At 41.4% G+C, this 17,869-nt stretch overlaps 1 protein-coding gene across 4 annotated transcripts in view; it reads right to left on the reverse strand.

Moving 5' to 3' along the window:
• NIPBL (NIPBL cohesin loading factor) overlaps positions 1 to 12,973 on the reverse strand; it is a 194,778-nt gene extending 181,805 nt beyond the window's left edge. For all 4 annotated transcript variants that reach the window (XM_060236065.1, XM_060236063.1, XM_060236062.1 and 1 more), the window contains exon 1: positions 12,151 to 12,973. The gene's annotated coding sequence lies outside the window, so the exon portion shown is untranslated. The remainder of the gene's footprint in view (positions 1 to 12,150) is intronic.
• Between the last annotated feature and the right edge of the window lie 4,896 nt (positions 12,974 to 17,869).

Below are 17,869 nucleotides of genomic sequence, written 5' to 3' on the forward strand. Positions count from 1 at the left end.
CCAACAGCAGAATGTCAATAGTAGTATTTCAACTCCATCTTCACATCCCAGCAGTTCTAACAGCATTTTTAAAAAATAATTTTACAAACTGTTTTATTACAGATCACTATTTCTGTTTGCCTTTTCATTGGCACAGTACCCTAAGTACCCACAGTATCCTTCACAGTACCCACAGTACCCTTCACTACAAACTCAAATTATGCCTCACTTGTGAACTGGTCAGGTTGCCTTAAAAAAGCTTCATTTTCAAAGTGCCAACTCTGACTTCAATATTGGGATATAAATTCTGATTACCTTAGTGTAGTGCTATTATAAGGACAGTACATGTGTTCTTTAGACAACCCAGCTACCATATAAATTATTTGTGGCCCAACAGATTTTTTTTTCAGACAAAGCCACTTGAAAGGCTTCCAAGTTATTCAACTCCTCTGCAATCTGATGAAGCTGTACTAAACATGCTGGCTGAAAGGAAACAAGAAGTGTTGCTAGGTAGCAGGTAAGCATTGTTCTGTGTGTGCACACACTCTGCATCCCTGACTCTAGCTGCAATTCTATGCACACTTAAAAGAGAGCAAGCCTCACTGAACTTCATGAGACTTTGCTTTAAGAATAACCATCCATAGGATCAGGCTGTATGTCAATCAATCAATTGCTATTCACATATAATGCTTATGACACAATCATTATGCAGTACTTTTTAAGCAGCCTCTCCTATGGCAGCTGCTCCACATAGAGACCATGATGTGTTAGAACCAGGAAGCCAACTTAAACCTAAAACCAGTTTACAGACTTTTTTCTAGTAAAGTCAAACTGTCCTTAAAAAAGGGATACAAGCTATGGAAGCAGAAAGGAAGAGGGGCTCTAAGACAGATAGCAGCTCTTTATATACAAAGTGTTTAGATACAAAATGTTTATCACACCCAAGGACAAAGTTAACATTAAACCACAACACTAACTAATTTGGAAGTAATGAGTTGAATGGACCAATCTTCAAACAATATCCCATCATCTCGTTATTCCATATAACCACCATTTAAAAAGTGAGAAGTGATGCTTGGTCAAAGTTGAGTTGGCCACAATTTCATATTAATAAACATAGATTCAAAAACTTTGTAAGTGACATTAGAACCCACAAGAGGTAAAAGGAGACCTGAATGTGCTGCTACTCTTCCTATGCAAGAGAATCTTCACAGCAAGAGAATCTTCACATTCATGTTGCAATCTTAGACAATCAAGTATGAATGGCAGCACTCTGTGGGATACACTGTACCCAAAGATTATCTTCATACACAGACAAGTATTTGCACACAAATATTTCAGTTTTCCTGTCTAACTAAAGCCCCTCAAAGCTGAATGAGATGCTGTTCTAGAGCATACCCCTCCTCCAAGAAACAGCTTTCTGGGCAACAAACAGTTCAAAATTAGTGGGGTAGCAATATTAAGTTTCAGGCAAAAGAATATATTAAGCGTATATAAAGGGGTTCAAACTTTAATGTGATTGTTTAGTCTGGGTGGAGAACAATAACTAAGATCTGAACAAAATCTGAATGGCAAGTATGTATCAAACTAAATGGCAACCAAAACTAAAATTTTAATAGTTCAACTGCTTGGTAGATATTTTTTAAATTATCTAAATTTACTAAGACGTTTATACCCTGCTTTAACAACTACCCTGTAAAGCAGGTTGGGCCAGTCATTCTCAGTCTAAAGTCACACACAGCAAGGTTCAGTGGCCGAGTGGGAATCCAAATTTGGGTCTCCTAGATCCTTCTCCAATACCCAAACCACTTCAACACAGGCAATATATTAATCTCCCCTGCTGTGTGGAGAGCTTTCACACAATGCTTACATTACCAGCACCACAAGAAACATTTCTGGTGGTTATAAAAGAGCTATAATGCAAGAAACAGTCCTGAATAGCAGTACTCTTGACAGAAAGTCATTTCCATGGTGGACATCTATTTTGAAAAAAAGTATACCATGTATTTTCAATTTGTTTTCAAGGTAGCTTACATCTCTTAAAATAGTAGCCAGATGAGTCCAAAAACACAAACTTTGTCCAAATCAAATAGAAGGCAGACAAACTGACTTAAAGTAAAAATTAACCATTAGCAAAGAGTCTTCTAAAACTGCTTTGCAGGCCTTCCCTATTGCCATTAAGACTTTAAGAGATACTTCTGGAAGACTTCCACAGAAGATAAGTGGTAACAGAAAAGGCTTGATTTCTTGAGATGTCAAATGCACCACCACCCTGGTTAAAGGGACAGGCAAAATAACCTGCAACAAAGATTTAATGTGGTTATACCAGGCAGGCAGCCCTTCAGTTAAGTGGGCACCAGATCATAAAGGGCTTTACAGCCTGGAAACAAACCAGTAACCTGTTTGTTGTATCTGTGTTATAAGTTCTCATGTCTGTAGGTAATCAAGCCACTGCATGTTGCATTAACTAAAGCTTCCAGGCCATTTTTTGTTTTCATACTGAGCACATTACAGTAATCTAGCCAAGGGCTTACAGTAGCATGAATCAGCACAGTCTGGCTGAGTCTAGAAGAAATGATGGTGGTGGAAAGTGCCATTAAGTCGCAGCTGACTTATGGTGACCTCTTACGGTTGTCAAGGCAAGAGGCAGACAGAGGTGGTTTGCCATTGCCTGCCTCTACATGACAGCCCTGGACTTCCCTGGTGGCCTTCCATCCAAGTACTAACCAGGGCCAATCCAGTTTAGCTTCCAAGATCTGACAAAATCAGCTTAACCTGGGTCATCTAGAATGAAAGACATAACTTCTTAGTCATATGTAACTCAAAGAAATCACTCTTCACTACTATTCTAACCTGTTTCTTCAAGAGTCAGGGTAGGATTTAAAATGACCATTTTAAACATGGTTTTATTTATTTATTTATTTATTGCATTTCTGACCACCCTTCCCAAAACCGGGCTTAAGAGTGGTTCACAGTAGATAATAAATCACAATTACAAGATAAAATGCAAAATAATAAAACATTAAAAAAAATTACAGTTCCTAAAAAACAAGATGGTATCAGAACATAGAGATACTGCTATCTCACAGTTGGGTGAAAGCAAAAGTGGAGGTATAAAAAGTAGTGGAGGTGAGAGTTCCAAGATGGAACCATCACGGCCCTCAGCCAAATGCCTGGCAGAACATCTCTGCCTTACAGACCCTGCTGATCAGTAGTAGATCCTTGGATGGAATTTTGCAGAGTTGGGGCCAGAGCAGAAAAAACCTGGGTACCTCTTGGGCCAGGGACCACCAACAGATGTTGATCTCTCAAGCACAAAGCTCTTTTGTGGATATATCACGAGATGCAGTCCTGAAGGTACATAGGTCCCTGGCCATTAAGGGCCTTAAAGGTCAATATAAAAACCTTGAATCTGATTCAGTACTCCACTGGGAGCCAATGCAGTTCCCACAGCACAGGAGAAATGTGAGCTGTGCATGGCGCCCAGCCCCCCTAAGGACCTGAGCTGCTGCATTCTGTTGCACCTACTGGAGTTTCCGGGTCAGTCCCAAGGGCAGGCCTGCATAGAGCGAGTTATAGTAATCCAGCCTAGAGGTGACTGTTGCATGGATTACACTGGCTACATCAGGGTGAGATAGATAGGGGGCCAGTTGCCTGATTTGGTGGAGTTGGTAAAACACCAGCCTGACAATGTTGGAAACCTGGGCCTCCACTGGCAAGAAGGTATCCAGGATCACTGCCAGACTCCCAGCAGAAAGTGCCGAGTTCAGAGGAACACTGTCCAGAGCCAGAGTTGGGTCCCCCAATCCAGATCTCCCCGCTGAGCCATAGAACCTCTGTCTTTGAAGGATTCAGTCTCAACTAGCTACGCTTTAGCCATCCCACCTCAGCCTCCAGTCCCTCAAGCAGATTAGAATCATAGAATCACAGAGTTGGAAGGGACCTCTAGGGTCATCTAGGCCAACCCCTGCACAATGCAGGAAACTCACAAATACCTCCTCCTAAATTCACAGGATCTTCACTGCTGTCAGATGGTCATCTAGCCTCTGTTTAAAAACCTCCAAGGAAGTAGAATCCACCACCTCCTGAGAAAGCCTGTTCCACAGAGGAATCGCTCTAACGGACAGGAAGTTCTTCCTAATGTTCAGCTGGAAACTCTTTTGATTTAATTTCAACCCACTGGCTCTGGTCCTACCTTCCGAGGACACAAAAAACAATTCCACACCATCCTCTATATGACATCCCTTCAAGTACTTGAAGATGTTGATCATATCATCTCTCAGCCGCCTCCTCTCCAGGCTAAATATTCCCAGGTTCTTCAACCTTTCCTCATAGGACTTGGTCTCCAGACCCTTCACCATCTTCGTTGCCCTCCTCTGGACCCGTTCCAGCTTGTCTATATCCTTCTTAAAATGTGGTGCCCAAAACTGAACACAATACTCCAGGTGAGGTCTTACCAGAGCAAAGCGATACCATCACATCACATGATCTGGACACTATACTTCTGTTGATACAGCCCAAAATTGCATTTGCCTTTTTAGCCACCCCATCACACTGTTGACTCATGTTTAACGTATGATCCACTAAGACCCCTAGATCCTTTTCGCACATTCTACTGCTAAGACAAGTCTCCCCCATCCTATAACCATGCATTGGATTTTTTCCTACCTTAATGCAGAACTTTACATTTATCCCTGTTAAAATTCATTTTATTGATTTTAGCCCAGTTTTCCAGCCTGTCAAGATCATCCTGTATCCTGTTTCTGTCTTCTTCTGTGTTTGCAATCCCTCCCAATTTCGTATCATCTGCAAATTTAATACGCATTCCCTCTATTCCTTCATCCAAATCACTGATAAAGATGTTGAACAAAACAGGTCCCAGGACAGATCTTTGAAGCACTCCACTTGTCACTCCTCTCCAAGAGGATGACGAAGCATTCACAAGCATTCTTTGGATGCGATCTGTCAACCAGTTACAGATCCGCTTAACGGTAACAGGATTCAAACCACATTTTACCAACTTGTCAACAAGGGTAGTATGTGGAACCTTATCAAAAGGCTTACTGAAATCAAGATAAACGATGTCTACAGCATTCCCCTGATCCAGCAAGGTAATCACTTTCTCAAAAAAAGAGATCAGGTTAGTCTGACATGACTTGTTCTTGAGAAAATCATGCTGGCACTTAGTAATCACATCCATTCTTTCTAAATATTCCAGGACCGATTGTTTAATTATTTGTTCTAAAACTTTTCCAGTTATAGAGGTCAAGCTGACAGGTCGGTAGTTACCCGGATCGTCTTTTTTCCCCTTCTTGAAGATGGGGACAACATTCGCCCGCCTCCAATCTTCCAGCACCTCTCCTGTTCTCCAAGAATTCTCAAAAATAATAGCCAGAGGCTCAGAAATTACATCCGCAAGCTCTTTTAGAACCCTTGGATGCATTCATCTGGCCCTGAGGACTTAGTTTCATTTAAAGAAACTAGGTGTTTATGTACTACCCCCTATGCTGATCTTAGGTTGGGACTTCGTACCCTCCTTATATGTTCTGTTTTTGCCATGCTGAGCACCGTTTCCCTCAGAAGAGAAGACTGAGGAAAAGTAGGAATTGAGCAGTTCCGCCCTCTCTTCATTACCAGTTACAATTTCACTTTCTTGCCCTTGCAATGGGCCTATCATGTCCTTGCTCTTTTTTTTACTCTGAACATAAGAAAAGAACCCTTTTTGTTGTTTTTAGCATCTTTGGCCAGCCTAAGCTCATACTGAGCTTTAGCTTTCCTAACTTTTTCTCTACAAGCACTGGTGATTTGTTTATATTCATCCTTGGTTATAAGGCCCTCCTCCTTCCAATTCCTAAAGGAGTCTTTTTTATTTCTCTTCAGAAAGCTGTTTATGGAGCCACTTCGGCTTCTTTGGCTTTTTCCATTTTTTTCTTCTCCTAGGAATCGCCTTTGATTGCGCTTTCAGCATTTTGCTTTAAGAAACTCCCACCCCTCCTGAACCCCCTTCCTCCTAAGTATTTCTGACCATGGGATTTTACCCAGCATAGTTCTAAGTTTATTGAAGTTTGCCTTTCTGAAGTCCAACCTATAAGTCTGAGTATGTATAGCTTTTCCCTTCCTTAAGACTGTAAATTCCAAAATCACATGGTCACTACTGCCCAGGGTGCCCACTATTTCCACTTCTTCAATTAATTCTTCCTTGTTGCTGAGAATCAAATCCAAGATAGCAGATCCCCTTGTTTCCTTCTTCACTTTCTGGAAAAGGAAGTTGTCAGCAAGACAAGTCAGGAATCTATTTGACTTTTCATTTTTCATTTTCATTAACTGTGTGTCATAAGCATACTGATGACAACCCAGCCTGAAACTCTGTGCCAGCCGGGCAAGGGGGGCACATGTAGATGTTCAATAACATCTAGCCTAATTCTATCACAAGTAAACATGTAACTCCCACCCCATGAACATCAATTCTACCACTCAGCATAATCACAACTGTGCCTGAATTAAACTGCAGCATGTAGCCCCAAATTCACTTGACTATAGTATCCACACAGGTTTGGAAAGAATCACTTCTGGAAGCTTCCTTAAGAAAATGTATTCTTTTTTTATTTATTAGATTTGTATCCCACCCTCCCCGCAAGCGGGTGTACAGCTGGATGTCAACTGCATATTGACCCAAATAAATCTATGACTGTTTTCGTTATCAGTCTCATCTACGTATAGAAAACACAAAGGAGAGCACAGAAGAGATCTGAAACTAATGACAGTGTCTGAAAACCCCAAGCTGCTTTTCCAGTTGATGTGTACCATATCAAAGGGTGCAACCAAATCTCACAAGCTGAACAAATGAAGAAAAGCCCTTGTCCTTTTGCCTATGATCACTCACCAGAATGGCCAATGATACTTGAATTATCCTGGATAGTGGGTTTCCCAGCAACATTTAAGTAGCCAAGAAGAGCAAGGATCTTTAGTGCAAGTGGTGGCCTTCATAACTTCAAAAACACTGTTCATATTAGTTAGGAAGAGGAATCCAAAACTATTTCTAGAATTCTGATAAAGAGAATGCTCCTGACACCATTGGCATAAGCTCTATATTGAATTTAGTGTTCATGCCGGATCAGAGATTTTCTCAGCAAAGAAGTTAGAAAATGTATCATGTACTTGGTTAGATTTTATTTATTTTGGCTTATATTTTTAAGGCTGCATTTTTCCTCAGAGGACCCCAGCAGGTAGCAACAGGAAAAAGGAAAGGTTCCCAGTGCAAGCACTAGTCGTTTCCGACTCTGGGGTGATGCTGCTTTCACAACGTTTTCACACCAGACCTTTTTACAGGGTGGGTTGCCATTGCCTTCCCCGGTCATTACACTCCCCCCCCCCCCAGCAAGCTGGGTACTCATTGATAAGTAACAAGTAGTTGATGTTAATAGGTAGCAATAACATATGTACAAATCAACATCAACTACTTGCTACTCATCAACACCTTCCTTTCACCCCACACATTCAGCACAACTATAGAAGTTGTGTTTCAATTTCCACACATCAATGTCTGCTATGGAAAAACGTTTTAACAGCTTCTTTGTTTCCTATGGTCTTACAGACGAAAGTTTCAGAATTGTTATTTTAATCTATTCTGCACAGTTTTGTCTTTTACAAAATCCACAGAAAGAAAAATTCCCAAAATAATGTGTATAGCTTATATGCATATACATTCCACCATAATGCAAACAGAGGAAGCTATTGGAGCTTTGACTATAAAAAGGCCAGGCCACTGCAACCAAGATTTCTACAACTTCTTGCGCTAGAATGCAGAAAAAGAGCACTGGGCAAGATACATCTGCTATGCTTCCACAATGCTGCACTGGCCCAGTTCTAATATATATATATTTATTTATATTAAAAAAGAGGCCGGTTATACTTCCTGGTAGACAAAACACAACACAGATAGCTGCAAACCTACAGGTTTCTCTTGTTCTCTATTAGAGGAAAAGTGGGATGGGAGGGAAACACAGTAGGGCGTTTGCAAGGGATACTACCCTACAAAGGTGCACAAATGACTTTTTCTGTTTCTTTTTGCTCTTAAAGGCCCAAATTTCCATAAGGCAAAAGAAGTTTAAAACAAAGGGATAGAGGTATTCGTAAGATGCAGCTACTATAACAGCTCAATTAGTATGCCATTCAGAAGGTTATCTGGGGGCAACTGCTACTCACTACAAGTAAGCAGCCATTTGTAAATCCAGCCTACTACTGCTCACACGTGCAATGCCTAAAACTGTACTACAATTCTAGCAAGTATTTATGACAGTCATACAATTTTCAACTAACCTGGTGCAAAGTGCTGCCCCAGAAAATGCCTGGGGCCAATCTCTCTCTCATGAAAGACCAAGACAGCATCCTCTGCAGCCAACCTCAATTGTTAGATTATTGGCTTATATTGCTAGAAGCAAGAAACAGATGCTTGGCCTTGTGTTAAACAGTGTCACACAACAGAAACTGCATGTACAGGATACTCTCTTTCTTAAGTATTTAAGAGCACAGCACCTCTTTATGCTACAAGACAGAAAAGACAGAAGGAATTACTCCTTGGTAGCTGATCATATGGCCAAGTGGGGATTTGATTTGGTCTGCACAATAAAATTAGCAGCATCTATAACAGACATCATAAGAAAGTGAACTGAAATTGATGCAAATACTAACCTGATCTTTCAGAGCTTAGGTTAAATAAAGTGTGTGTGTGTGTGTAAACATCAAGATTCAGTAATCAGGAAATAATCAGGCAGGGAAGCTTTATAAACATAAAAAATTGTTCTTAGGACATCAGTGTGCCATAAATACTTTAAAGGTACATGGGCTACTATTTTTTTAATACAATTATTTTTTAGAGTCGATTAATTCTTCATGGTAGTACACACAAAGAAATGTAACAGGGAAAAAAACATGCCAGAAATTAGTAAATTTACTAATAGTGAATATTTAGCAGCCAACATCAAATTTTTAAGCACCAGAGTTCTAGGGTATACAAATACTTTAAATTCCTAGGCACCAGCTACATGGGATTTTTGCGGTCTTGCCCACATCTATGACATGTATACATAAGAAGCAGCATGCAATGGAAAACTCCAACTGAACAAACCAAAATAAATCATTTGAATCCCAAGTGAATTTATTTGTAAGTAACATGTTTAGGAATACAGCACCCACCCACCACTGGGAGTATTCAGAAGGTCACTAATTTACAAAAGACTTTTCCAGCCAAAATCTAGAATTCACTCTTTTAAAGACCTGTACTGACCATTTACACTAATTCTGTTCGCCTTTTATAGGCTTTATCAAATAGACTGCAACATAAATGCTAAACACCAAGAATTCTGTATTACCAAGTACAGCATTAATTGATGACTCTCAAACTGCATGTATCCCATTCAATATTACTTCTCACTCAGAAATAACTAGCATTGCCATATTTATAGAGCAGCAGTTCTGGTGCTCTCATTCAAGATTAGAGGTGCATTGTCCTAGGCACCAGATACATGAAAAGGGCATTGTCCTTGACCTAGATTGATCGCATATAAGGACCCTGACTCCACACTTACTTAATACAGTTTATTTATACCATGGCCTATCTCACCAAAACAAATGGGGTGCTACAAAATGCATGAGCATACTGTAGGTGAGTACTGCTACTTTTAGCCCACTTTGTGAACTTTCATTTTCTTAAATTAAGATAATTAAATGGTGGTAAAATATACTAGGCTAAACAGATGCCTGAAATTCTATTACTTTTAAAATTATTTTAGGCTTTTATGGCAATTTTAGGGCAAACTGTTATTTGTGAATTTAAAATGTTTTCCTACAGCTACTATTTGCAGAAGCATCACTAATTTTCCTATTCCCAAATACCTACAGAAATCTGGGGGAAACTCTCACTTTCAGATATACACAAAATTTAACAAATCCAATCTATATATTAAAGCGCTTCAAACCATATTATTCCTATTAATAACAATGTGAGTGAATAAGTTTCAATCTAATAAAAATAGCAATATTAGAAAAGTTTTCCTGGACTTTGTTAATGCACTCCCTCTTCCATAAACCTCCATATTTTTTTCTACAGGATGTTGCTGATAAACGTTCACAGAACTAAAAGTCCAAACACGTATAAAACCAAAAAAAAAAGCAAAATCATTGTCTATTGGCCCTAACTAATACACAAATACACCTAAAAAATAAAGAAGAACATTAAGACCTACCAATACCTTCTTAAACCGTTCACCCCACACACAAATGCACACATTGATATTTAAAATGACGCTGGTACTGTTCAATTATCTTAACAGGCTTTTAAAAAATAGTGGTCCAGATCACAGTGTACATTTAACCAAAAATCTTGGTTTAAGGTGCGGGATTTTTCATATATGTATAATATAGACAACATTAAAAATGCACTAAGTGTTTTATAAATGAGAGCACTCAAGAGAGTATAAACCTAGAAAACAGCTCTTAAAATTTGGAATTAAAATAACTTGCAAATAATATACACAGAATGTGAACAATCTCTTTGCTATTTAAGCAACCCATGCTTGCGTAACTTCAGCAACAAAAGAATCATCAGCTCTTGTGTCGTTTTCTGATGATGAAAAACAGTCAAGTACAACTATTTTCTGCACAGTCCTTTCTTTCCTGTAAACTGGAGCTACGACTGGCTTCCGCAGAGCTTTAAAGGCATACAAAGATTCAGTTATACACACCAAAGCACAATTAAAAAAACTGATGGCTCATTCTGTATTTCATAAAGTTCAAAATAAAAGCTGCTTTTTCAAAACGAAAATGGTTCCTCTCCCGTGCTCATAGGCCTGAGGCCCTGGTGCAAACAGTGTCTAACAGGCCCAGGCAGCACAAAGACAGGAATGGAAGATTAGTGGGAGGGAGGGAGGCCGGGTTTGGGGCTCAGCAGGATCTTCAGGCTTTTTAAAATTCAAACTGCTGCCTGACCAATACAAATCACGGACACGCTACTGACTACTACACGGATTTACAGCATTAAAACACGCCTTCTACGTGACAGCTATATTAACTTCACCCTTCTAAACATGTATCAGGGGGCCATAAAAGCAGAATAGTACTTTCTGCACAATAAGAACTGGAACAACAAAAAAAGTTACTTTGCTGGTGAGCTTCCTTCCTGAACTCCAACATCATAATGATAGCTATGCAAGATGAAATACTGCTCTGGACAACTTTATCTGGCAACTAGTTACATTAGCTAGTCTGAAGAACACAACTCTTCCACAGCAATACAGAACAACTTGGTTCATTAGATAACACTTAAGAGTGTACTAAAATGCTCTAAAAACAAGCTAAATGTTTGTCTGGAAAAAATTAATTTCCACTAACAATCTTGAAAGATTCATGAAATTCCACGTTTTATTTGTAAAAACATCACACAGCGACACCAAACAACGTGGATCCACAATGCTTTTTTAGACGTTAAACTCATCCACTCCTATACAAATCAGGGCTATAAGAATCTCTGGGACTTTTTTCCCCCTCCCCTTTCCAGCCCCACCGCGCCACGCACGGCCCACGCTCCCTCCCCACGGCGAAGTTGTAAATATGGCACAGCTTCGGTGCCCAGTCGGCTGTTTTAAACTGTATTGTTTCCTCCTCCCCTCCCCACTCTGCCTAGCTCGCTCGGGCAGCCGAGGCCTGTCACCGCCAGAGCCACTTCGCCTCTCTAATCCCCGAGCTGGAGTGAAAGCGCTGGCCGCTGGGCCTGCGCCCTCCTCCGGGCCTGAGCTTCTCCGGCAAGCTCGGGAGAAACCATTCTCTCTCTCTCTCCTCATCCGCCAAACCCCAAGAGGAGGAGGAAGGGAAGGAGAGGAACGTGAAACAAACAGGCCCCCCCTCCATTCCTCCTCCTCCCTCAGTCCGGCTGCCACTCATTATTTCTCTCCCCCTCACGCACACACGCACACACACAACCCCGTCGAAAAGGCTAATCCCTGACTGGGCCGCCCTCGCCTCAGAGAAGGCCCAGCTCGAAGCCTCGCTCGCGTCTCGTCGCCTCACCGCCGCCGGGGAGAAGGAAACCCGAAACGGTTGGGGCGGGGGGGGGGAGAGAGAGAGAGAGAACAGGGTGTGGGAGGAAAATATTTTATTTTATTTATTTTTTTTTACCTGAGCGAAACCGCCGTCTGAATCCAAGCGTGAGGAGGAGGGGGAAAAAAAAACGCGGGAGGGGGAAAAAAAATTCCGCCCCCCTCCCTCCTCAGAGGATCCGCCGCTGGGCCGCCGCGGAGCAAGAGGACGACGAGGAGGAGGGGAGATAATATAACAACAATAATCCGGGCCGGGAGGGGGGCTGGCTCCTCTTCCGTCTCCTCCTCAGTGCAGCGAACATGTAGAGGGGGGGAGAGAGAGCGGCCGAAGCGAATCCCTCAAGTCGGCTCCTGCTTCTCCGGCTTCTTTCTGCCGCCTGGCCGTCGTCGTCCTTCTTCTTCTCTCTCTCTCCCCAATTCACACCAACATCCAACACAAGGCCGGGCCGAACCGGATTCGATAAACACCTCACGCACCGACCGAGCGACCGACGAAGGGAGGGAGAGGAAAAGGGAGCGAGCGAAGGGGAGGAGGAGGAGGAGGAGGAGGACGGCGGCGGCGGGGCTCTGTGGAGGGGAGGAGGGGGGGTCTCTCGCTCGCTCGCGCTCGCTCTCTCCCTCCTCTACCGCGGCTTGTTCCTTCTCTGCCGTCACCGCCTCCTTCTCCTCCTCCTCCGCCTCTGTGGACGCGGTTCGGGGCGGGGCAGGGAGGGGAGCGCTTGGGCTACGGGGAGACGGTACCGGGGACGGAGGAGGAAGGAGGGAGAGGACACAGGAGGAAAGAGGGAGAGGGGAGGGAAGGACGAAGAAGAAAAGAGAGAGCGAGAGCGGAGGAGGAGGAAGGGGGGGGGAGAAGAAGCCTGCGTGAGTGTGGAGTGTCGCTCTCGCTCCCCGCACAGAACAAAATGCCGACCGGAAGTGCAGCTGGAGGAATGACTCCCTCCACCGGCGCCAAACACCAACAACCTCCCCTTTCTCTTGCCTGCGCTTTCTGAGGCGGCGGCTGCTGCTGCTGCTGAGTCCTTCGCTAGCAAGTCAGCCAGCCAGCTGCCCGCTTCCCTGCCTGCCTTTCCTTCCCTTCCCTTCCCTTCGCCGGTGGCTGGAACCTGGGAGCGGCGCTTCTCTTTCGGTCGCAGCAGCCTGCAGCTTTGGCCCGCTGTGTCTTTTTTCTCTGATGTCGGTTTGTTTTCTTTTCCACCGTGATCTTCAAGCCTGGGCCAAAAGCAGGGTACTATAACCAAATCTGCAAAGATTCTGTATGCGTAGATTAACCATGTGCAGCTTGGTGTCGTTTGGTTTTCATCCCTATAATCTCTTTCTTCGTTCTTTTTTTTTTTCCCCCTCCCTCGGATAAGGGGAAGCTGAAGTTTTGGAAAGTATTGCAAGGAAGAAAAACCCCGCGGGCTGTCAAGAAGAGGAATAACCTTTCGCCCCCCCCCCCTTGTCAGAAGCTGCTGCTCCCCCCCCCCTTTCCAAAACACTTGCCCTCCCCCAAAAAATTACTTTCCAGAATTAAATATTGAAGACAGCAAGAACATCCAAGGCAGAGGTGGGAAATCTTCTAAAAAATCAAGCCCTTTTTTAAACCTTGAGGAATATTTGAAGCTTCATCTTGCTGACTCTTGGTTTTGTGTTATTCTGAAATGCCATGTTGCTGCTTGTATGTGTATTGCTTTTCTAATAAGGTGATGCGCCTGATGATGAGGATGTTGGATCAGACGAGCCTGGTGGTACTGACAATTCTGGGTTGAGCAGTTTCCAGAGAGGCATGCCTTTTCAGACTTAGTGTCCTTTGAAGTACGGTAGTAGAAAGGGGGGAAATCTATAGTATTGAGATAAAGGCTCCTCCACTGAAAAACTGATATGGTGATAAGCGGGGTTTCTGCAAATACTCAAACTAAGGGTTGTGAGAGTGTTCTTTGGAGAAAAGAAAAGTGATGACCTGGAAAATGTACCTATTTTCCCTTCAAGTAAATTGTTTGTGTACAGTATCACTGGGAAGAAGCAAACTGTCACTCATACAATGCCTGCTGTTTTAGCTATTGCTTTGGCTCCTGATGTCACAGCAGAAAACTCTGAGGAAACTTGTTTTGAATGGTTTCAAAAGGTTCTAATTTTGGGGCTCATTTTTTAAATGTCCACTAGAGTTCATGGAGCAAGAACTTGATTGTCCGTAATCTCATGCTGATGTGATTCAGTCTTTCCCACCGTGATCTTCAAGCCTGGGCCAAAAGCAGGATACTGCAAAGATTCTGTATGCATAAATTAACCATGTGCAGCTTGGAGTTATTATTATTTACATCGATCTTTGGGTAAAAGTTATTTCAGTCAAACTGCAGAATTCAATTATAAACCTACTTTTTGAATAGCATAAAGTAGTATTACAGAAAGGCCCCCAATCCAGCTGAAGTTAGTCAAGATGGTGTCTGCAAACATGTAGATTTACCTGAGAATGTCCTTTCGAAGCCAGTACAACTTGTTTCCAAGTTGCATTAAATTGTTTTGAGCATTCTAAATAAAGTGATCAGACTTGAGTTGGTTTGGGTGGGACATAGTCTTGGCTAAAACAAGTGCTTTAAAGTAAAAATATGTTGGTTGCTTTCATCTTGAACATGACACTGTTAAAAGAGAGATGCATGCTTATCTTAATATGCAATCCTAACTTTTAAAAAACGTGGATAGACTTTGCAGTGTTCAAGATCAAAAACCTGGCACCAAGTCAGTGGCAATATTTGCAAGCCATTGGCTTTTGAATGGAAGCTTAGAGAGACCTGTTTTCTCCATTATTTAAGTGTAGTCAACCATTCTTTATCTCTGACTGTATGTTGGCATCCTGAATTTTTTAAAAAAAGAAATATGTTTGTCATATATAAAATTATGGTGTCCAACTTGTATACAAATGTGTTTTTTAAAAATTTGGACAAATAATGACATAATTGCTGATGATTTAAAATTGTTGCACAAAGCTTGAATTCAAGTCCACTTTCATTTGTCAATCGTATATAAATTTAATGGATAAACTGCAATAAACCTTGTTGACTTTGATAGTTTTAGCACTCCAAAAACCTGTAGATTGCTTGCTAGGACATTTGACACCACCCTGTATGGTCTTCAGTAACATACGTACATATAAACATTAAAACAAATAATAAGGCTATGAAATAAAATGTTTTTATCTAAATGTGCTTAATGTTTTAGGATACTTCAATTCGATAACAAACATTTTCTCAGGTACTTCTGACCAATCTAAAAAACTGCTTAAATATATTTTATATAGTCAGGAAATATTTTTTGTGTAAATTGTTCAAGGCAAGTTTAAATGTAAAGAGCCAAATTGTGCCCTCCTGTGGAAAAACACAAAAAGGCCAGAAAACTCTTTAGTTTTGATTTGAGTTACTTCTAGTCAATCTGAGTCAGGAAATCAATGTTATTCCTCACTTCACCTAATACTTCTGCATTCTGTAAATGAAGACTGAGATAGACACAGCTTAGTATTCAAATCCAGAAGTACCTTTTTGTTAATATGCTGCAATGCAGAGAATACGGAAATCACCATGTACACCATAGACTCCAGATGGGAGGTGAACGCCTTAATTAGATCAGTTTGGAAGTTAGATCAATTTGGAAATATGACCCCCATAGTGCAGCTCATTTACAACACTGTTTGTCTTGTTCACACTTGCCCTGAATGTTGTAGAATAACTGCTGGTATTCTTGTTGTACTACAATACATTATTAATTTTATAATTCTTATAGAATACATTGCATTAATAAAAATATTTACCATTTAAATTACTGTTGCCCTAAAATGTGGACAACACGCACAAAAATATTGCAATGGAGGTGGCAGCACACTTGGGTAAGTTGTTATCTCCGCCAAACCAACCTCACAAAGTTATTGTTCGTCTGTTCTGAGCTCCGTGAATACAATTGTAACAAGTAAAATACATTAAAGTTTTTGCTAAACACCAACTGTGGCGAATTGAGGGGTGACTGATCTATGCACAATTGTGTATCTGATAATAAGAGCTTTGGAATGGAAATACACTCATCACAGGCCTGCATTGCTTGCTTCAGGCATAGACAAGCGACTACCTTTCACAGTGGAATGAATTCTGGATTTTAGAGCTGAAGGTGACTAATTTGCATTTGTATAAACTAAAGGCAGTCCATTGTTGTCTAAGGTAAATGTGCTTTCCTTATCCTAATACTTTATGTGGATACAACAAAATCTGTTCTTCGTGCAGTATGTAAAATTGGTTTTCTTTTTTTCCGCCTTTGTAATTTTAAAAAAATGAGCAAAGGAAATTGCATTAATTAGGGCTTACAGAAGGCTAAAGAACATAGCATACAAGAACTTCAGAAGACTTGCACTGGTACTACCATTTTATACCTGTTTGAACAAGCAGCCCAATTCTGAGCATGTTTGTGTGAGAGTAAATTCCACTGGTATTTATGCAGTAAATACAATTAGGGTCTTGGAATTTAGTTCCAAGTAAACATGCTTAGAACTAAAGAGCTATATGGTCAATGGGATAGATCAAGATAGGCAGCCATGTTTGTAGTAGTACAAAACAGCAAGAGTCCAGTAGCACCTTAAAGACTCACAAAATTTGTGGCAGGGGATGAGCTTTTGTGAGTCACTGCTCAGCTCTTCAGATAAGAGTGGGGATGGAGTCACTTTATATGTAAAGGAGATATATACTTGTGAGGAAATACGTGAATCTGAGCGTGGAAGTTCAGTTGAAAGTCTCTGGGTAAAAATAAAAGGAAGAAATAATAGTATTGGCGGGGGGGCCCTGCTATAGTCTTCTAGGCCAGACAGAGCAGTTGGATGAGAGACTCCCAGAACAGATTGCAACGTTCTCAAAGAGATGGGACATGGTAGTCATGAGAGATTTCAATTATCCAGATAGCTGTTGGATATCTCAACTCTGCTAAAAAAAGAAAGGATAAAAATTTCCTGACTTGTCTTGCTGACAACTTCATTTTACAAAAAGTGGAGAGGGAAATAACAGGATCTGTTATCTTGGACTTGATTCTCACCAACAGGGACATAACTGGTTGACAAGGTGAAAGTAGTGGCACCCTGGGTAGTAGTGACCCAATGTTCCCTCTTAAGCTGCAGAGTCTTGTGAGCAAAAATTCTACTTTGTGAGCTACTGGCATTAAAGTTGTGAGCTACTACATAAATTATGTGTTCTGGGGCCATTTTTCCTGAGCTAAGATAAAAATGTGTGAGCTGGAGGCTAAAAATATGTGAGCTAGCTCACACTAACTCAGCTTAGAGGGAACACTGGTGACCATGTACTTTTGCAATTTACAGTCTTGGGGAAGGGGGAAGCTGTACATAGACCAAGTTATGCTGGGTAGAATCCCATGGCCAGAAATACTTAAGGTGAAGGGAGTTCAAGAGGAGCGGGAGTTTCTTAAAAGCTAAATATTGAGGGCACAATCACAATTCCTATGAGAAGGGGAGATGGGAGGAGCCTAAAGAAGCCAAGGTGGCTCTATGAACAGCTTTCAAAGGACTTGAAAAATAAAAAAGTCGCATTTAGGAAACAGAAGAAGGCCCTTATAACCAAGGATGAATATAAACAAATAACCAGTGCTTGTAGAGAGAAAGTTAGGAAAGCTAAAGATCAGTATGAGCTCAGGCTAGTGTGACGCTTAAAACAACAAAAAAGGGTTGTTATGTTCAAAGTGAGAAAAAGCAACACCAGGAAAGTGAAATTGTAACAGCTAATGAAGAGAGAGCAGAGCTGCTCAGTTTTCTCTTGTGAGGGAAAAGGTGCCCA

This window comes from Heteronotia binoei, chromosome 4 (assembly GCF_032191835.1).
Source record: "Heteronotia binoei isolate CCM8104 ecotype False Entrance Well chromosome 4, APGP_CSIRO_Hbin_v1, whole genome shotgun sequence".
Lineage (NCBI taxonomy): Eukaryota > Metazoa > Chordata > Lepidosauria > Squamata > Gekkonidae > Heteronotia > Heteronotia binoei.